The 22,504-nt window shown below is 35.3% G+C and overlaps 1 protein-coding gene and 1 long non-coding RNA gene across 2 annotated transcripts in view; one reads left to right on the top strand and one right to left on the bottom strand.

Moving 5' to 3' along the window:
* LOC137628861 (uncharacterized) overlaps positions 1 to 3,319 on the bottom strand; it is an 80,542-nt gene extending 77,223 nt beyond the window's left edge. Inside the window, exons 1-2 of the long non-coding RNA XR_011041405.1 lie at positions 3,243 to 3,319; positions 2,025 to 2,143 (exon numbers count right to left, since the gene is read on the bottom strand). This is a non-coding gene — a long non-coding RNA (uncharacterized lncRNA). The remainder of the gene's footprint in view (positions 1 to 2,024; positions 2,144 to 3,242) is intronic.
* The window catches only part of LOC137628860 (octopamine receptor beta-2R-like), a 561,435-nt gene that overhangs the window by 70,088 nt on the left and 468,843 nt on the right, over positions 1 to 22,504 (top strand). The gene's annotated exons all lie outside the window — the stretch shown is intronic.

Raw genomic sequence — 22,504 nt, 5'->3', positions numbered from 1 at the left:
TGATAGGTTTCGTGTGTTGTGTTGGGTGACAGAGAATACTACCGAGCATGTGTCTAGAAACACCAACTAAAGATGATGCCTGATATATTAGACACACTCTGGAAGTTAGATAAAAAGAATAAAAAAGATGAATTAGGGAAGATATAAAGAGGGAATGGCGAAGATAAAAAGACTAAAAAGAGGGATTAGGGAAGCTGTCTGTGTAGGAGGTAACCAATGATAGTGATAGTGAATTTTTAAACAGATTGCAGCGCTTTGCACCTACTACACTTCTTCTAGTAGTGTGCCCACAATCACAGTGTTGTGTAGAGAGCAACGAGGAACCTGGAACCAGAGAGATCCCCGTTGGAGGAATTAGATTTACAACGTCACATAACTTTGTTTATTACTCGGCGAGAGTTATATCATCATGAGAGGAACGTTTTGCTTGCGTTAAAATCTGGTTAAAATTCTGCTTCCATAATTAAAACCGTTATGAGTGGTGCCGCTTTCATATTACTCTCTCTCTCTCTCTCTCTCTCTCTCTCTCTCTCTCTCTCTCTCTCTCTCTCTCTTTACGAGGAAGAATAATTCTTTACGTTCTGGAAATTACCCTGTTCATGACACTAGTGGTGAGATTTTTCGTTTGTCTGTGTCTGTACCACACATGGCACAGAGGCTATGACACTACCCAAGACTAAAGGACAATGGTTTGATTTTGGAGCGTCCCTCTCCTAGAAGGGCTGTCTACCATTGCTAAATTCTCTTCTGCCTTACCAAGAAAGTAGACACTGAAGAATTACAGTGCAATAGTTAACCCTTTGAACAAAGATGCATTTTTAAGTTTTAGTGTCGTTAAGTGTATGAGGAAAGATGAGAATGTGGAAAGAATAGGCCAGCCTCTTCGGTGTATCTGTAGGCAAAGGAAATGAGCCGTAACCAGGGAGGGATCTAATCTAGTATTTTCGACCTGTTACCCAATAATTCTCTAACGGTAGTATCTCAACTGGTGGTTGGTGCCTCGACTCTTTGTGAATGACATTTTTTTCTGTCGATTTATCTGAGTAAAATGATTTTGAAAAACTTCATGACGTCACGAATCGTCAGTATTACCAAATTGAGGGTTGTAGTGGCCGATGTTGTAACGTCCCTGACTAATGAACGCCAGACTGGGGTTCGAGTCCAGCTCAAACTCGTTAGTTTCTTTGGTCGCCGCACCCTCACCATCCTTGTGAGCTAAGGATGGGGGGGGGGGGGTTTGGGGAGTCATCCGCAACCATAATCTGGCCCTCCTTGGTTCTAGCTTGGGTGGAGAGGGTACTTAGGACCTGGTCATATGTATATATGGTCAGTCTCTAGGAGAATTGTCCTGCTAAGTAAGACTATGTCACTGACCCTTGCCTCTGCCATTAACGAGCAGCCTTTAAACTTTTAAAATCAGCAATGTAACGATTATTTCAGTATTTCATAAGAATAACATTCTATTATTAATCTTTGCAGCACTGTAAACAATTAGGTAAATCCAGATTACGAACGCTTTTAGTACTTTCCCGCCTAAAGTATAGAGGGGAAGTGGAAAATTAGGTATTATTCTCTAAAAGAAAAACTGTATTAGCAATGCTATAATAGAGGTCTACGTGAGACACAGAAGGCAAAATAACGTTTAATAAATAAACCAGAATATGATTATTTTAATGAAGGAATCGATAGCCTACAAATTTCCTTCGTTACCTTACATCAATGTTAGCCTACACATTGATGTGTAACTTCCAGTACATTTAATTATTAATCAATTATTCATAACATCAATATCATATATTTTATAATAATCACGATTCTAACATAAAAAAAAAATCAGTAATATTATATCATTAGTTTGCATAGACCTATACTCAGCCTAGGCCTATACTCGCAAGTAAAAATACTGGTACATTCCTCTTCTTATCTTCAATTCTCAGTAATATTCTATCATTAGTTTGCATACGCTTATACTAAGCCTAGGTCTATACTCGAGAGTAAAAATACCGGTACATTACTCTTCTTACCTTCAATTGCTGCCCATCTTTCAGCACTCCGTAGATTTGTAGTCCTTCTTCTTAGGGAGCTGGAGGCTGGACTGTGGTCATTGGGCCAGCGTTACCAGATTGTGAGATCCCAAATTCACCTGAGATGGATTGGAAATACTGTTACGAACACAATGAACTTGAATGAAAATACTAAAACAATTAGTACATATTTTCCATCCTTGTGAGCTAAGGATGGGAGGTTTGGGGGAGTCATCTGCAACCATTGCCTGACCCTCCTTGGTTCTAGCTTGGGTGGAGAGGGAACTTGTGACCTGGTCATATGTATATATGGTCAGTCTCTAGGGGATTTGTCCTACTAACTATAGTCCATTTCTTTTATCGAGGCAGATTTGCACCGACTCGCAGCGGTGCCCTTTTAGCTCGGAAAAGTTTCTTGATCGCTGATTGGGTAGAATTATCTCGTCTGTCCAATCAGCGATCAGGAAACTTTTCCGAGCTAAAAGGGCACCGCTGCGAGTCGGTGCAAATCTGCATCGCTAAAAGAAATGGACTATAGGAAAATGTCACTGTCCCTTGCCTCTGCCATTAACGAGTAGCCTTTAAACTTTTCAAATCAGCAATATATTGATTATTTCAGTATTTCAAAAGAATAACATCCTATTATTAATCTTTGCAGCACTGTAAACAATTGGGTAAATCCAGACTACGAACGCTTTAAGCACTTTCCCGCCAAAAGTATAAAGGGGAAGTGGAAAATTAGGTATTATTCTCTAAAAGAAAAACTGTATTAGCAATGCTATAATAGAGGTCTACGTGAGACACAAAATGCAAAATAACGTTTAATAAATAAACCAGAAAATAATGATTTTATGAAGGAATCGGTAGCTTACAAAATTCCCCATCGTTACCTTACATCAATGTTACACAATAACTTAATACATTTGTGTAACTTCCAGTACATTCAATCATTAATTGATTATTCATAACATTATCAATATCATATATTTCATAATAATCATTATTCTAACATAAAAACAAATCAGTAATATTTTATCATTAGTTTGCATAGACCTATACTCAGCCTAGGTCTATACTCGCAAGTAAAGATACTGGTACATTATTCTTCTTACCTTCAATTACTCATCTCAGTAATATTCTATCATTAGTTTGCATAAGCCTATACTAAGCCTAGGTCTATATTCGAGAGTAAAAATACCGGTACATTACTCTTCTTACCTTCAATTGCTCATCTTTCAGCACTCCGCAGATTTATATACCTTATTCCTAGGGAGCTGGTGGCTGGACTGTGGTCATTGGGCCAGCGTTACCAGATTGTGAGATCCCAAATTCACCTGAGATGGATTGGAAATACTACAGTTAAAACATAATGAACTTAAATGAAAATACTAAAACCATTAGTATATATTTTACAATGCTAAATTAGGCTTTATTCATGGTGTAGCATAGATTTGTATCAAACCGGGTAAAATAAACATCCATCATAGTTTGAAAAGGACACTGGTGGAAATTTCCTACTTGGCAACACTGCCTGGGGCTCTTCTGGGATGAGGAGCAGCACTCTCTAGTGGTAAATGGCAATGCTCTTGATCTTTTCATCTTTCTCCAAACCTTTTAAAACATTTTGATAAATCTTTAATATACTCTCCTTTATTATTATTATTATTATTATTATTATTATTATTATTATTATTATTATTATTATTATTATTATTATATCAACCGCTATTGACGAAGATATAGAAATCTTCTTTCTTTTTCTTACGTTCGTTGCAGAGTTATCATTTTCCATAGGGGTGATTGACTATCATGATATACGGGTGAAAGAATTCTAATCAATGGGGGTGAAATGACTTATTGATCATCGTCAGAGCAAAGGGTGAAGGGGTGACGAAATGGATTATTTCCAAGGGGGTGAAGAGCTTTGTTAGTAGGCCTACTATTTAGGTGAAGGCCAGGTTAAGGGCTTGATTTGGAGGTAATCTATTGTTGTACTAGCGTTTTTTTCTCTATTCTTTCTTTCAATCTTCCCTTTTACTCTATTTTAGTCTCTCTTCGATATTTTCTCCGGATTAACTTTTAATCTCGTGATCTTTATTTTCCTTTTTTTCAGCTATTCTAGACATTTTCATTTTCCCTGTTACTGATTTAGTCTTTTTCTCTTCCTATTCCTCCCCAGTTTTGTATCTGTGTGCCGGTTAGTGATTACTCTTTTGCGACCCTATAAATATCATGATTTAACGCGGATAACAAAAGGCTATCGAGTGCAATATAGCTACAAGTTTTCGTGAATAGTCAGTGATTAGTTTGAGGTCGGAGAAGTGGGATAAAACGTCGGCATAGAATAGTTATCTTGTGAATTACTAAAAATCTAATCAAGATGGCTATGTACAACACGGGCAAGGCTTGGAGAGACATCGCTGGACTCAGCAAAAATAAATTCCATGAGTTGGCGAAACAGGAGCTCGACCGTCTGATAACAGAGGTCACTAGTAACGTCAACCAATGTGACGGAAAAATATTCGCAGACATATTGAAACAATATGATCCAATAAACTGGAGCAAATCTGCGGAAAACATCAGCAAAATAATAGAAGAAATTCCAAAGAAAATCCAAGTGTTAAAGAGACTTATAAAGAAAGTCTACATCAATCAACACATTCCATCAAAGAACAATAAGAAGTCCAATATGGTGAATATGCTGATTGATGCAATGGGAAAAAGAATGCCAAAATGGTGTAATACATGTAAGATATGGTATTCCATTAATAATCCTCAACAATTGATTAGAAAATGTGATGCCTGTCATGTCCCAACACATCCCACATGTGCTGAAATACAGCAAAAAATAAAAAATAAAGACACAAAGGTATTCTGCTCAACATGCTTAGTCTGGATAGAAAATATAATTAAGTCGAGACTAAATCTGCAAATAGTTGAAGATAAAGAAGAGGAAGAAGAAGAAACAGAAGAAGAAGAAGAAGAAAAAGAAGAAGAAGAGAACAATGAACAGGATATGTGTAAGGATGCAGAAGAAATCATTGATATAACCTATGATGCCATCCAACAACATACTTATGAAGAAATAAATTACCAGTTGGAAACAAATAATAGACCCAAGAGACTCTACCCGGACCTACATAATTTTAGGGAAGAGCAAGAACAAGAAAAAATAGAAAAGAAGGATATAGTCTGCAATATGCTGAAAAGAGGGAATTGCAGATTTGGCGAAAGATGCTACTACAAGCATCCAAAGATATGCCATAATTATGAAATATATGGTAAATGTGCGTATTTAGACGGATATGGAGACGAATGCAGAGATCTCCATCCAAAAATATGCAAAAACCTAAAAGAAGGAAAAGGATGCATTTACAACAAAAAATGTCGATATATGCATCCTGCAACCATGAATGAAAGTAAGAAAACTCAGCAAACTGAAAAGAAAAATGAAAGCAAAAAAGAAACAAAAAAAGAAACAAAAAAGCAGGCCGTGTATATACCGCGCTTTGAACCAAGAGCCCCAAGATATGAGGGCTTTCAACCCAAACCTGCACATTTAGAGCCCAACTACAAAGAATGCATCTATAATGCCAGGGGTTGGTGCAGATATGGGGAAAGTTGCAGGTATACACACACAAATAAATATGAAGGCGAAAGAGCAAATATAATAGAAAAGTTGGATTTTTTAATGGCAGAATTCCGGGAAATGAAGAAAAGAACATCATATCAGAACAGGAAGGAAGCATGGGAGAATCCATATTATTACCAATATTAAATAATGGGGATGAAACACAAACCATAATAGTAATGAATGCACAGGGTTTAGTCACGAGTAACTCTAAAAGGAAAATAGAGTTCTTAGAAGAACTAACCCAAATTGAAAAAATAGATATATTAAATATAAGTGAAACATGGTATTCCCAAGAGACTGGCAGTGATGACCAGATAAAGGGTTTCCAAACTTATAGATCAGACAGAAAAAATAGGAATCAAGGGGGAACCGCAATATATGGAAGAGACATAAATCAAGGAAAAGTATGTGAAAAATACAGCAACACAGAATGTGAATTGATTGCGGTAGAATTTGAATTTGAAAAACTAATGAATATTGTAGTTTACAGACCCCCAAACACTAAGGAGTTTGACATAATAATAGAAAAAATAGATGATATATGTAGAAACCATAAAGACTGGAATATACTCCTATCCGGAGATTTTAACTTTCCTTTCGTGGATTGGAAAGAACGGATAGAAGAAAGTGGTTGTATGTATACATATAAAAAAGATAGTAATAGTAGCGCAGAAGATAAGAGGCAATTTGAAAAGCTTCAAGATATGCTATTAGAACATAATATGCAACAAATAAACCACATTCCAACAAGAAAGGAAAATGTCCTAGATCTAGTATTTGTGAATGAGGTGAACTATGTTAAAGAAATAATAGTGTATAACACGGGAATTTCAGACCACAATGTCATAGAATTGATAGTTCATTCCAAAGCAAGTGATCACAGAATTAATAAAAGCACAAAACTTTGGGAGGGATATGGAAAATATAACTTTTACAGTAAGAATATAAAATGGTCAGAAATAAATGAAGAACTGAATAAAGAATGGAAAAATGTATTTATAAGTGATAATATACAGGTAAATACGGATATACTGTACAAAATACTGGAGAAAATTGTTGAAAAATATGTACCGAAAAAAAACAATAAACAAAAGACGTGCATACCAAGAGACAGAAGAATCTTATTTCAGAAAATTAAAAAGTGGAAGAAAAATCTTGCAAAAGAAAAAAATGTGTGGAAAATGAGGGAAATAAAATGTAAGATAGAAAATGCAGAACAAAAGATTATACAGTCGAAAGAAAATGAAAAAAGGGACTTAGAAGAAAGGACACTTCAAAATATAAAAAGAAACCCCAAAGTACTTTACTCCTATGCAAAAAAGATGAATAAAAGGAGAATAGAAATAGGCCCTCTAAGAATTGAAGGACGGCTAACGAATGAAAAAAAGGAAATATGCAACATATTAGCAGAAAAATATAAGAGTGAGTTCACGCCAAGAATTGCGAATGAGAGTAATGAAACAGAAATGAGAGAAGAAAATGTTGAATATCTAACGGATATAGATATTAATGAAGCAGATATTGTCACGGCTATAAACGAAATTAAAAATGGATCGGCAGCCGGACCAGATGGAGTTCCAGCGATTTTGTTAAAAAAAACTGCAAACACTATCGCGAAGCCACTTGCAATACTGCTAAGACAGAGTATAGATATGAGCGAGATATATGTTAAACATAAATTAGCTTATATAACCCCTATCTTCAAAAGTGGATCAAGACTAGAGGCAAGCAATTATAGACCTGTTAGTCTAACATCACATATTATGAAAGTGTATGAGAGGGTAATAAAAAAGAAAATAATGAACCATTTGGTCAAAAATAATTTGTTCAATATGGGTCAACACGGTTTCGTACCTGGAAAAAGTACACAGACCCAACTGATAGCTCACTATGAAAACATATACAATAATATGATAAATGAAAAAGACACAGATGTGATCTATCTAGATTTTGCAAAAGCCTTTGACAAGGTAGACCATAACATATTGGAGAAAAAAATGAGAAAGCATAATATTGTGGGAAAGATAGGAAAATGGGTAAAAGAATTCCTGCAAAACAGAAAACAGATAGTGGTTGCAAATGACGAGAAATCAGATGAAGCCCAGGTAATATCTGGTGTGCCCCAAGGTACGGTATTAGCTGCACTGCTATTTGTTATTATGATCTCAGACATAGACTGTGATGTTGAAAACTCCGTAGTGAGAAGTTTCGCCGATGACACAAGAATAAGTAGAGAAATTACTTGTGATGAAGATAGGAACTCACTACAAAGAGATCTAAACAAAATATATGAATGGGCGGAGATAAATAGGATGGTATTTAACTCCGATAAATTCGAATCAATAAATTATGGAAACAGAGAAGGAATGGTGTATGCATACAAAGGACCTAATAATGAGACAATCACAAACAAGGAAGCAATTAAAGACCTTGGTGTAATTTTAAATAGGAATATGTTATGCAACGACCAAATAGCAACACTGTTGGCTAAATGTAAAGCAAAAATGGGAATGTTATTCAGACACTTTAAAACAAGAAAAGCTGAACACATGATTATGCTTTACAAAACTTATGTGCGTAGTACACTCGAGTACTGCAATGTGATATGGTACCCACACTACCAAAAGGATATTGCGCAAATAGAGAGTGTACAAAGGTCCTATACTGCTAGAATAGAAGAAGTTAAGGACCTTGATTACTGGGAAAGACTGCAATTTTTAAAACTATACAGTCTAGAAAGGAGAAGAGAACGCTACATGATAATACAAGCATGGAAGCAAATAGAAGGAATTGCTGAAAACATCATGGAGCTTAAAGTATCAGAAAGAGCAAGCCGAGGTAGATTAATAGTGCCAAAAAGCATTCCAGGTAAACTGAGAAAGGCGCACAGGACATTAATCCACTACGCACCAGCATCGATAATGCAGCGACTATTTAATGTGCTGCCAGCTCATCTAAGAAACATATCAGGAGTGAGCGTAGATGCGTTTAAAAATAAGCTCGATAAATACCTAAGATGCATCCCAGACCATCCAAGACTGGAAGATGCAAAATACACCGGAAGATGTATTAGCAACTCTCTGGTGGATATACGAGGTGCCTCACACTGAGGGACCTGGGGGAACCCAAACAAAAAATAAGGCAATAAGGCAATAAGGCAATTTTAGTCTTATAGTCCTCCTAATACCTCTGTTTAGTCTTCATCTTCCTATTATTCTCCATATTAGTGTATTTATCCTTCAAATACTTTTTATTCGTTTTGTCTTTTTATCCTTTCCATGCCTGTTCCTAGTCTTTTGATAATCCAATTTGTTTTTGTATGTCTATTATCGGCCTCTTTCCTTTTATTATTATTATTATTATTATTATTATTATTATTATTAGCCAAGCTACAACCCTAGTTGGAAAAGCAAGATGCTATAAGCCCAAGTGCTTCAACAGGGAAAAATAGCCCAGTGAGGAAAGGAAATAATGAAATAAATAAATGATGAGAATAAATTAACAATATATAATTCTAAAAACAGTCACAGCGTCATAACAGATATGTCCTATATAAACTATAAAAAGACTTATGTCAGCCTGGTCAACATAAAAACATTTGCTCCAACTTTGAACTTTTGAAGTTCTACTGATTCAACTACCCGATTAGGAAGATCATTCCACAACTTGGTCACAGCTGGAATAAAACTTCTAGAGTACTGCTTAGTATTGAGCCTCGTGATGGAGAAGCCCTGGCTATTAGAATTAACTGCCTGCCTAGTATTACGAACAGGATAGAATTGTCCAGGAAGATCTGAATTTAAAGGATGGTCAGAGTTATGAAAAATCTTATGCAACATGCTTAATGAACTAATTGAACGACAGTGCCAAAGATTAATATCTAAATCAGGAATAAGAAATTTAATAGACCGCAAATTTCTGTCCAACAAATTAAGATGAGAATCAGCAGCTGAAGACCAGACAGGAGAACAATACTCAAAACAAGGTAGAATGAAAGAATTAAAACACTTTTTTAGAATAGACTGATCACCGAAAATCTTGAAAGACTTTCTCAATAAGCCAATATTTTGTGCAATTGAAGAAGACACAGACCTAATGTGTTTCTCAAAAGTAAATTTCCTGTCGAGAATCACACCTAATTTTTTTTTTATTTTTCACCCTATTTCATCTTTTCTCCTTTTTCATTTACCTTCTTTCCTTTCCTCCTCTTATTAGGCTGTTATCGTCCATTCCCTGGTATCTTTTAATTAGTTTTATTCTTCCTTTTTCCTTTTATTCTTTTCTATTTCGTCTTCTGCTCCTAGTCTTTTTATCTTCCTTTTTCTATATTTTAATCTTAATTCTTCTCTTTTCCTTTGTTTTTAGTCTTTTTATCTTTCCCTTTCCCTGTTTCTAATCCTTTTTCGTCTTCCCGTTTGGTCTTTTTATCCTCAATTTCCCCAATTCCTCTTTTTTATTCTTTTTATCTTCCCCTTATAATCTTTTTAGTCTTTTTATCTTCCCCTTATTCTATTTTTCTAATGATTTTATCTTCCCCAATTCCTAATTTTTTGTCGTATTATCTTCCCCTTTCCCTCTTTTTATCATTCCAATTCCTCTTTTTAGTGTTTTTATCTTCCCCAATTCCTCTTTTTAGTCTTTTTATCTTCCCAATTCCTTTTTATATCTTCCCTAATTCCTCTTTTTAGTCTTTTTATCTTCCCAATTCCTTTTTATATCTTCCCTAATTCCTCTTTTTAGTCTTTTTATCTTCCCAATTCCTTTTTATATCTTCCCTAATTCCTCTTTTTAGTCTTTTTATCTTCCCAATTCCTTTTTATATCTTCCCTAATTCATCTTTTTAGGTCTTTTTATCTTCCCCTTTCCCTCTTTTTATCTTCCCCAATTCCTCTTTTCAGTCTTTTTATCTTCCGCATTTCCTCTTTATATCTTCCCTAATTCATAATTTTAGGTCTTTTTAGCTTCCCCTTTCCCTCATTTTATCTTCCCTAATTCCTCTTTTAGTCTTTTTATCTTCACCGTCCCCTCTTTATATCTTCCCTAATTCATCTTTTTTAGTCTTTTTATCTTCCCCTTTCCCTCATTTTATCTTTCCCAATTCCTCCTATTAGTCTTTTTATCATCGCAATTCCTCTTTTTAATCGTTTTATCTTCCCTAATTTCTCTCTTTAGTCTTTTTATCTTCCCCATTCCCTCTTTATATCTCCCCTATTTCTTCACCTTTTAAGTCTTTTTATCTTCCCCAATTCCTCTTTTTAGTCTTTTTATCTTCCCAATTCCTTTTTTTAGTAATTTTATATTCCCTAATTCCTCTTTTTAGTCTTTTTATCTTGCCCATTCCCTCTTTATTTCTTCCCTAATTCATCTTTTTTAGTCTTTTTATCTTCCCCTTTCCCTCTTTTTATCTTCCCCAATTCCTCCTTTTAGTCTTTTTATCTTCCCAATTCCTCTTTTTAATAGTTTTATCTTCCCTAATTCCTCTTTTTAGTCTTTTTATCTTGCCCATTCCCTCTTTATATCTCCCCTATTTCACCTATTTAGACTTTTTATATTCCCTAATTCCTCTTTTTAGTCTTTTTATCTTCCTCATTCCCTCTTTATATCTCCCCTATTTCACCTTTTTAGACTTTTTATATTCCCTAATTCCTCTTTTTAGTCTTTTTATCTTGCCCATTCCCTCTTTATATCTCCCCTATTTCACCTTTTTAGACTTTTTATATTCCCTAATTCCTCTTTTTAGTCTTTTTATCTTCCTCATTCCCTCTTTATATCTCCCCTATTTCATCTTTTTAGTCTTATTATCTTCCCCAATTCCCATTTTTAGTCTTTTTATCTTCCTCATTCCCTCTTTATATCTCCCCTAATTCATTTTTTTTAGTCTTTTATCTTCCCCTTTCCCTCTTTTTAATAATCTTATCTTATAATTCCATCTTTTTAGAAATATTTTCTAATTTTAGATTTCTCTTCCTCTAATTTCTCAGTCTTCCTTTGCGTACGTCATTATCATAAGCGAGGACGAGAAAGTTTTGTAATTAACCGTGAAGAGAGAGAGAGAGAGAGAGAGAGAGAGAGAAAGAGATAGAGAGAGAGAGAGAGAGAGAGAGAGAGAGAGAGAGAGAGAGAGAGATCTTTAACATACGAATGACTTAAAATGTGACATGTCCGGGATTCAAAAGTTAGGTAATGCATTAAAGGATCTCTCTCTCTCTCTCTCTCTCTCTCTCTCTCTCTCTCTCTCTCTCTCTCTCTCTCTCTCTCTCTCTCTCTCTCTCTGATACAAACTGGAATTGAAAAAATACAACACCTCTCTCTAAACGTTTAAACTAATACGCCTTATCCATCAACAAATTGAGTCCCCACGGATGGACTAAAAAGTCTTTGAGATATGCAAAATATCTCTCTCTCTCTCTCTCTCTCTCTCTCTCTCTCTCTCTCCCTTCACTTCATCAAAACTTTGAAGATGAACAAATTCTTAGAGTATTTTTAGCGACTCTTCAACCGCCCAGGACACTAAATTGGGTAGTCGAAGTTCGCGCGTCTTGTTTGGATTAAGTATTCTCTTAGGACATGATAACCTCAGGCAGAGAGAGAGAGAGAGAGAGAGAGAGAGAGAGAGAGGGAGAGAGAGAGAGAGAGAGAGTTGGGGGAAGTGGGGGGATGGGAGGCGGGTGACGAACTGATGTTTTTTTTTTTTTTTTTTCTGGAAAATACAAATTTGTACAGCGGGACAAACAAGATATCCTTCTAATCTATGTCTTAGTCATTTGATTACTTATATCATACACACATATACACATTTATTCATGCGTACAAACGCACACACACACATATATATATTTATATATATATATGTATATATATATATATATATATGTATATATATACACATATATACTTTATATATATATGTATATATATACTTTATATATATATATATATATATATGTATATATATATGTATACACACACACACACACACACACACACACACACATATATATATATATATATATATATATATATATATATATATATATATATATATATCCCCAGGAGAGATTAGTTAACCCAACTCTCAACTGGGCTCCACAAGGCACTAGAAGAGTGCGAAGACCCCAAGCTCCGCATTTTCTTTCTTGCCTCTGTATTCCATAGTCATGCCCATATTCCTAATTCTACACTAACCTATTAAATTCTATCCAGTTTTACTGATCTTGAGTAAATGAGGGCATCAAATGCCCTCCCCTTCGGACTCATTTATACGGAGAAGGCGGAGAATAATATTATTAAAGCCAACGGTTATATAATTCAATTATGATTAAAGAAGATAAGGAATAATTATTGGTTTAGTGCATTGGCGTTACAGTTTCAAAGGTCATAAACTTCTCGGTAGGGAAAATAGTTTTTGGACGAGGTTTTGCAAATAAGAATGCATACACACAAACTTACAAACCTCAGAAAACAGACGCATATTAAATCAGCATTTTAAAACTACACTCTTCTGTTGCTAGAATATTTCATCTCTCGAGAAGAAAAAAGGAAGTTATCGTACATCAGATTTAGCGACCCTTCGTGAGGGATTAGAGGCATCGTGCTCCGAGGAGAAAAATTCTCTTGTACAAATAGCATGAATCGTACATAAATTCGTATCATATTTACATTAGATTTTTATTTCGACATTTCACATGTGCGAGAATAGAAAAGAATGTGATATTTCCCACGTTTTCTGAAGATCTCTCGAATTGTAATTTTGAATGAAAAATTAGACACTTGTTGCTAAGACAGTGAGTCAGTCTCTCTCTCTCTCCTCTCTCTCTCTCTCTCTCTCTCTCTCTCTCTCTCTCTCTCTCTCTCTCTCTCCTGCAGATGTCTTACTTGAGGGTACATTCACGCACACTATTCTATCTTAGTTCTTTTTTTTTTCAGTTTTATAGTTTAAATATGATAGATTTTTCTTAATGTTGTTACCATTCTTAAAATATTTTGTTTTAATTGGTAACTACTTCTCTTGTTTATTTATTTCCTTATTTCCTTTCCTCACTGGGCTATTTTTCCCTGTTGAAGCCCTTTTGGCTATTAGCATTCTGCTTTTCTAACTAGGGTTGTAGCTTGGATAATAATAATAATAATAATAATAATAATAATAATAATAATAATAATAACAATAATAATAATAATAATAATAATAATAATGGTGTGCCCGCCCTCTCAAAGAGGAAGAGATAGAATTTGCACCATGCCTTAAGGGTTTTATACAAGCGGCTCTGGGTTTCAAACTTGTAATAGTATTAATGATCCAAGATGAATCTTAGCCCAGATTTTCCCTGCTCGGTGCTCCTACAAAAAGAAAGAAAGTCTTAAGAAAATTTTCAGATATCATTTGGCGGTGTCCGTTTCTCGGCATGTGGTTAGATATGAATGTCAAGCCTATCTATCTATCTATCTATCTATCTATCTACTATAATTATATATGTATATATATATATATATATATATATATATATATATATATATATATATATATATATATCTACTATAATTATATATGTATATATATTTATATGTATATATATATATATATATATATAGCGTATATTCCTATATTATATGTATATATGATTAATGCATATACATATGTGTGTATATATATATATATATATATATATATATATACATATGTGAATATATATATATATATATATATATATATATATATATACACACACATACATACTGAGGGTACACTCAGGCACACTTTTTTTCCTCCTCTTATTTTGTTAAAGTTTTTATGGTTTATATAGGAAATATTTATTTTAATGTTGTTACTCTTCTTAAAATATTTTATTTTTCCCTGTTTCCTTTCCTCACTGGGCTATTTTCCCTGTTGGGGCCCTTGAGCCTAAAGCATCCAGCTTTTCCAACTAGGGTTGTAGCTTACCTAGTAATAATAATAATAATGATTATATATATAATTATATATATATATATATATATATATATATATATTTTCCATTGTAACCGAAGATGATGTCACTCTTTCGCAACGCGAACCTAGAGCATAATACAAATCAATTAATCTTAAATGGTAATTTTAATCGCCTGCAATTATGATTGAATTTGGAATACAATGAATGTATAATTGGATTTATGTGTAATAGCTTCGAATGGTTCAATCTGGCTAATCATTTCTTTCCTTTGCCCTAATTAGAGATTAGAATTGGAAGCTGGGATGGATTAGTATTATCAACATGAAGAACGAAAGCAGAGGAACAGACCCACTTGTTCATAGATAAAATAAATGGTTGAGATATATAATAATGTGAAAACCATTGTAAAGGACGACTCATCCTGAGTTGGGATACTTTACTAGGTTGGTTTGCTGTGGGAGAGCAGACGAAAATCTCCCACCATCATCAATCCGGGCAGGCTACAGTGTGGTGATGAAAACTGGCTAAACCCCAGATAGGAAACGCTATGTCTGAGGCCTTTGTCCTGCAGTGAACTAGAAACGCATACATTTGTTGTTTACAAGTTTGAAAAATTAAAGGCCACTCATGAACGGCAGAGGCAAGGGACAGTGACATTGCCCTGTAGAGCAGAACAATGCCCTAGAGAATGACCGTATATACATATGATCAGCGCCCAAGCCCACTCTCCACCCAAGCTATGACCAATGAGGGCCAGGCAATGGCTCCCCCAAACACTCTCTATACTTAGCTCACAAGGATTATGAGGTTGCAGCGACCAGAGAAGCTAACGAGTTTGAGCGGGACTCGAACCCCAGTCTGGCGTTCACCAGTTAGGGACGAAAGGAGAAGACCCACTTGTTCATGAATGTAGTAAATAGAGAGTAGAGACCAATGAGAGATTAAAAACCACTTCTATATAAAAGGAAGGTTAAATATCATTGAAAAATTGATAAATATACTGAAATAAAATATCAGGTTTATATAACTATTGTATTTGGAGAAGATGATTTAAATCAAAGTTAAAAAAATGACGGAATAATGAAAATTTGACGGAAAGTGAAATGAAAATATATGAAAAAAATTAATATATTATTTCCATAACAGATGGTCCAGAGGGGGGTGGGGGTTGGGTCTGAGTATAAGTGGGTGGGGGGGGGGGGTGCGTGGAGTTACATATGGACATGAAGTTTTTTCGAGGTGTTATATTATATTTTCTTTTGATCTGTAATTTATCGGAAATACATCTAGAGTTTTTCCATCCAGGAGACCCGGTTCGGAAAGGTTTTTTTTTTTTTCTTTTTTATTGTTTTTTAGCTTTTTCATGTTGTTTTGCTCCCTCATACCCAGGTTGTTTTTCTTTCGTTTTAATCGTTTTTTTTGTTGTTAAATATATACTTTATTTCATTGTTTTTTTAAAGCAGTTTTATGTTGTTTTGTTCCCTCATACCGAGATTGTTTTTCTTTTTTTTTAATCTGTGGCCGATGCGGTATCGTCCCTGACTGGTGAACGCCAGACTGGGGTTCGAGTCCCACTCAAACTCGTTAGTTTCTTTGTTCGTTGCAAGGTCACCATTCTTGTGAGCTAAGGATTTTGGGTTTGGGGGAGCCTATAGGTCTACCTGCTGAGTCATCAGCAGCCATTGTCTGGCCCTTCTAGTCCTAGCTTGGGTGGAGAGGGGGCTTGGCCGCTGATCATACATATATATGATCAGTCTCAAGGTCATTGTCCTGCTTGCTAGGACAATGTCACTGTCCCTTGCCTCTTTTATTCATAAGCGGCCTTAATAACCTTTAATTGTGTTTTTCCTGTTGTTATTTTTAAGATATAAAGACAAAGAGGAGATAGTTAGGTAGATAGATAATTAGACATCTAGATAGATTTGTAGTCAGACATAAAAATAGATAAGAACTAATTTGAGAGATAGATAGCGAGATAGATATACCAACATGTTACTACATTGAGCAATCGTAAAATGGAAAAAAATTATGTCGTAGGGGTCGCAACTTCATCCCTAAAACCTCGTTGAAAACAGGAAGATTGAGTTTGCAATTATTTGTACTCAAGTAATTTTGTATGTTTGCATGTATGTCTGCTAGTACGAATCATGAATTCATTTCAGTAATGATGTTGACAGAAATTATATCAATATACAACAACAACAACAACAACAACAACAACAACAACAACAAATGCAGCCGTTTCTAGTCCACTGCAGGACAGAGGCCTCTGACATGTCTTTATTCATGTCTGGTTTTTGGCCAATTTTCACCAACACGTTGGCCAGTGCGGAATAGTGATGGTGGGAGATTTTCGTCTGATTATTCATAACAAACCAACCTAGTATGGGTGATCTTGTCTAGTATAGCTTTGCTGATCATGGGGATACACAAACCATTTCCCCACGTTAAGGTATCCCCACTCAGAAAGGGGATATACATATATATATATATATATATATATGTGTGTGTGTGTGTGTATGTGTGTGTGCGTATATTTGTGTATTATTATTATTATTATTATTATTATTATTACAAGCTATAAGCCCAAAGGCTCCAACAGGGAAAAATAGCCCCGCGAGGAAAGTAAACAAGGAAATAAATACTGTAATCTACACGAAAAGCAATGAACATTCAAAATCAAATATTTTAAGAATAGTAACAACATTAAATTAGTCCATCATATAAAAACTATAAAAACTTGAATGAAATAGATAGAATAGTGTGGCCGAGCGTACCCTCAAGCAAGATAACTCTACCCCAAGAATTCATTGCTAATCACATATGGGCGTAATTTAAGCATACCAGGTAATTTAGACCTTATATAAAAATAAAACGTTTATTTTATAACTCACACGATGAGTGATGTAAGCTTGTTGACACCAAGGCGAATGGCTGACATCTAAATCACTTACAAGTGTTTAAAGCTCCTGTTCATTCATATTTAGTCTTCAATCAATCATAGATATGTCATCTTTGGTTTGATCACTTCGTAATCCTTGCCACACAGATGATATCACGTATCGAACTAGGATAGTGACAAGCAAGTAATTTAGCTATGCAGGTCACTTGCTAATAGATGTTTTTATTTTAATGATATTTTCCTCTTTAAAGGTTTTAAAGGTCGCTCATGAATGGCAGAGGCAAGGGACAGTGACATTGCCATAGTAAGCAGGACAATGCCCTAGAGACTGACCATATATCATATGATCAGTGCCCAAGCCTCCTCTCCACCCAAGCTAGGACCAGGGAGGGCCAGGCAGTGGCTGCTGATGACTCAGTAGATAGACCTATAGGCTCCCCCAAACCCCCCAACCTTAGCTCACAAGGATGGTAAAGTTGCAGACATTAATGGCACTAGCGAGTCTGAGCGGGACTCGAACCCCCGACTGGCAAACACCAGGCAGAGACGTTACCAATCAGGCCACAACAACTCTTCTTGAAAGCTTCTTTGAACGGGACTTAGACATGTGCTGAAGTTTTGTTTTTCTTAAGGTAATGATCTTCTGGTACTTTTCTGAAAATGATCTGTACATATCTTCTTTCCCAATGTTAACCCCTACAATTAAGGGGTCGGTTGCCTGATGCGTCCTCTCCTAATGCCTTCTAGCAAAGGGATCCTCTTCTACCAAACCTCTTATGTTTATGAGCCTCTTTACAAAAATGTATTTCTCGCGGGATATATGATCCCGTATGTTTCCTATATCAAACATGTTTATCTATGTTTATCAGGTCCATCATTTCAAACTATGAACGCAGAGCCATACATTGTTCCACTCATGATTTAAGAGTTTTAGCTTTAAGATTTAGAATTCAGGAATGTTGATTGGTCCTATATGTCTCCTCTCTCAAACAAGCTTATCTATATCATAAATAAGGTCTATCATTACTGGAGGACATTATAGAAGTCAAATTTGAAGGACAAAGACCCAGAGGAAGGGAAAAGAAGTCAATGTGGTGGCCGATGTTGTAACGTCCCTGACTGGTGAACGACAGACTGGGATTCTAGTCCCGCCCAAACTCGTTAGTTTCTTTGGTCGCTATAATCTCACCAGCCTTGTGAGCCAAGGATGGGGTGTTCATGGGAGCCTTTAGGTCTATCTGTTGACTCATCAGCAGCCATTGCCTGGCCTTCCTTGGTCCTAGCTTGGGTGGAGAGGGCCTTGGGCGCTGATCATATGTATACATCATCAGTCTTTAGGGCATTGTCCTGTCGATAGGGCAATGTCACTGTACCTTGCCACTGCCATTCATGAGCGGCCTTTAAACCTTTAAACCTGAAGGGGGCGAAGGTATTAAGAGGTAAAAGAGGTGGACATGAATAGAGAATTATGGAGGACAACTAATCCAGGATGAAAGGACCTCATGCCTTAGGGCAGAACACTGTAGCGTAGTAGTATTTCAAACTATAATCTCAAAGATATGTATTTTCTTTATCAGATATCAAACACGTTAATCCATTATATATCAGATTCATCATTTAAAACTATGATCTGTTTTGATAGCCTTAGATTTACCACTTATTATTCAGGAATCTTAATTGCTGGTTAATGGGATAGATATTTTCGTGAGCATTACTAGAAATTCAAGATTGTATCTTTCTTTCATTCTTTCTTTCTTTCTTTCTTCTTCTTCTTCTTCTTCTTCTTCTTCTTCATTAAGATTTACATATCTCGTCTTGAATCTAAATCAATTATGCAAACCTTTGGGAAATCAGAGGAGACGAACTCAACCTCGCAATCTTTAATTTTTTTTTTTTCGATTTTGGAAGAAAATTTATGGTGTTCATGATGCAACTAAGTTTTCCAGGTATGGAGCTTTGTGTTAAGGAGAGTGGATTTTCTTCGTATCAGTGAGAGAGAGAGAGAGAGAGAGAGAGAGAGAGAGTCTAGTGATGTTCTATAATTTCACAGTAATGATCTAAATAACCAAATGATTATAGCTAATCTCAGATATCACTAAGATAGCTAGAGAGAGAGAGAGAGAGAGAGAGAGAGAGAGAGAGAGAGATAGAGCTGCTGTCTAGTACGTTTCTACAATTTGACAGCAATGAGCCAAAGAAATATTTATTGTAGCAAAATCTCAGAAATCACTTAAATAGACAGAGAGATAGACAAATAGATAATCAGAAATGTAGATAGGCCTAGTTAGGAAGATAATTTCATGCCAAAGTCCCTCGTGCACAGAGGATCGCAGTTATAACTTGCCTGTTGGTAAACACAATCAGGGAATTCGTACTGGGACGCAGAAGTTAGGTCACTCACGCCGCCAGATGGCCAAGCGTCCCCGTGTTCTACTTCTGGTAAGTTTGAGTTAACATGTATCACTGCAGAACGAAATCTCTCTACCTCTCTGCCTTTATCTATCTTTATACCTTTATCTCTATTTAACTATCTTTGTTTGTGTTATGTGGTTGATTCCAGGCTAGAAAAAGAAAATGAAAACATGTTCTTTACTTATCTGGTTAAGGGTATAACTCGAATGTAGATCAACCTTTGGTCGAATAAAGATTAACCCTTGGTCGATTAATGATCAACCCTTAGTCGAATGTAGACTTACCCTTCGTCGAATAAAGACTAATCGTTTATTTAATTAGTGATAAACCTTTGGTTAAATTCAAATTAAACTTTGGTCCAATGAGAATCAGCTCTTGGTCGAATAATAATCAACCCTTGCTCGAATGAAAATCAACCCTTGGTTGAGTAGTGATCAACCCTTGGTCGAATAATGCTTAATCCTTGGTCAAATGCAATTCAAACCTTGGTAGAATGCAATACATACCTTGGTCAAATAGTGATCAACCCTTGGTCGAATAAAGATCATTCATTGGTCGAATAATGATCAACCCTTGGTCGAATAAAGATCATTTATTGGTCGAATAATGATCAACCCTTGATGGAATGCAAATCAACCATTAATCGAATAAGGATCAACCCTTGGTCGAATAAAGATAATTCATTGGTCAAATAATGATCAACACTCAGTCAAATGAAGAATAATAATCATTCATTGGTCGAATAATGAGCAACCCTTCTTTGAATAAAAATCATTCATCGGTTGAATAAAGAGCAACCCTTGGTCGAATAAAAGCTCATTCAATGGTCGAATAATGATCATTCTTTAGTCAAAAAATCATCAATCCTTGATCGAATGCAAATCATTCTTTGGTCGAATAATGATCACCCTTGGTCAAATAAAGATCATTCATTGATCAAATAATGATCAACCCTTATTCGAATAAATATCATTCAATTGTCGAAAATATTATCAACCCTTGGTTGAAAATATAACATTCATCGGTCGAATAATGATCAACCCATGCTCAAATGCAAATCATCCATTAATCGAATAATGACCTACCCTTGGTCGAATAAGGACCATTCATTGGTCGAATAATGATCAACCTTGGTCGAATAAGGATCATTCATTGGTCGAATAATGATCAACCTTGGTCGAATAAATATCATTCATTGGTCGAATAATGATCTTTAATTGGTCGATTAATGAGCAACCTTTGGTCTAATAAAGATCATTCATTGGTTGAATAATGATCTACCCTTGGTCGAATAAAGATCATTCATTGATCAAATATTGAGCAACCCTTCATCGAATAAAGATTTTTCATTGGTCGAATAATGATCAACGCTTGGTCGAATATAGATCATTCATTGATTGAATAATGAACATCCCTTAGCCGAATAAAGATAATTCATTGGTAGAATAATGATCAACCCTTGGTCAAATAAAGATCATTCATTGGTCGAATAGTGATCAACCCTTGGTTAAATAAAGATCATTCATTGGTCCAATAATGATCAACACTTTGTAAAATAAAGACCATTCATTGATCAAATAATAAGCAACCCTTGGTCGAATAAAGATCATTCATTGGTCGAATAATGATCAACCCTTGGCCAGATAAAGATCATTCATTGGTTGAATAATGAGCAACCCTTGGTCGAATAAAGATCTTTCATTGGTCGAATAATGAGCAACCCTTGGTCGAATAAAGATCTTTCATTGGTCGAATAATGATCAACCCTTGGTCAAGTAAAGATCATTCATTGGTCGAATAATGATCAACACTTTGTCAAATAAAGATCATTCATTGGTCAAATAATGATCAACCCTTGGCCAGATAAAGATCATTCATTGGTTGAATAATGAGCAACCCTTGGTCGAATAAAGATCTTTCATTGGTCGAATAATGAGCAACCCTTGGTCGAATAAAGATCTTTCATTGGTCGAATAATGATCAACCCTTGGTCAAGTAAAGATCATTCATTGGTCGAATAATGATCAACACTTTGTCAAATAAAGATCATTCATTGGTCAAATAATAAGCAACCCTTGGTCGAATAAAGATCATTCATTGGTCAAATAATGATCAACCCTTGGACAGATAAAGATCAGTTATTGGTCGAATAATGAACTACCCTTGGTCGATTAAAAATCATTGATTTTGTCGAAAAATGATCAGCCCTTGGTCAAATAAAGATAATTCATTGGTCGAATAATGATCATTCATTGGTCAAATGATAAGCAACCCTTGGTCGAATAAAGATCATTCATTGGTCAAATAATGATCAACAATTGGACTGATAAAGATAATTCATTGGTTGAATAATGATCAACTCTTGGTCAAATAAAGATCATTCATTGGTCGAATAATGATCAACACTTGGTTAAATAAAGATCATTCATTGGTCAAATAATAAGCAACCCTTGGTCGAATAAAGATAATTCATTTGTCAAATAATGATCAACAATTGGACAGATAAAGATCATTCATTGGTCGAATAAAGATCAACCCTTGGTCGAATAAAGATCATTCATTGGTCAAATAATGATCAACCCTTGGATAGATAAAGATCAGTTAT

Source organism: Palaemon carinicauda, chromosome 36, assembly GCF_036898095.1.
Source record: "Palaemon carinicauda isolate YSFRI2023 chromosome 36, ASM3689809v2, whole genome shotgun sequence".
Classification (NCBI taxonomy): Eukaryota; Metazoa; Arthropoda; class Malacostraca; order Decapoda; family Palaemonidae; genus Palaemon; species Palaemon carinicauda.
The sequence above is the reverse complement of the archived record's forward strand: the minus strand, read 5'-3'. Positions and strand labels throughout refer to the sequence as shown.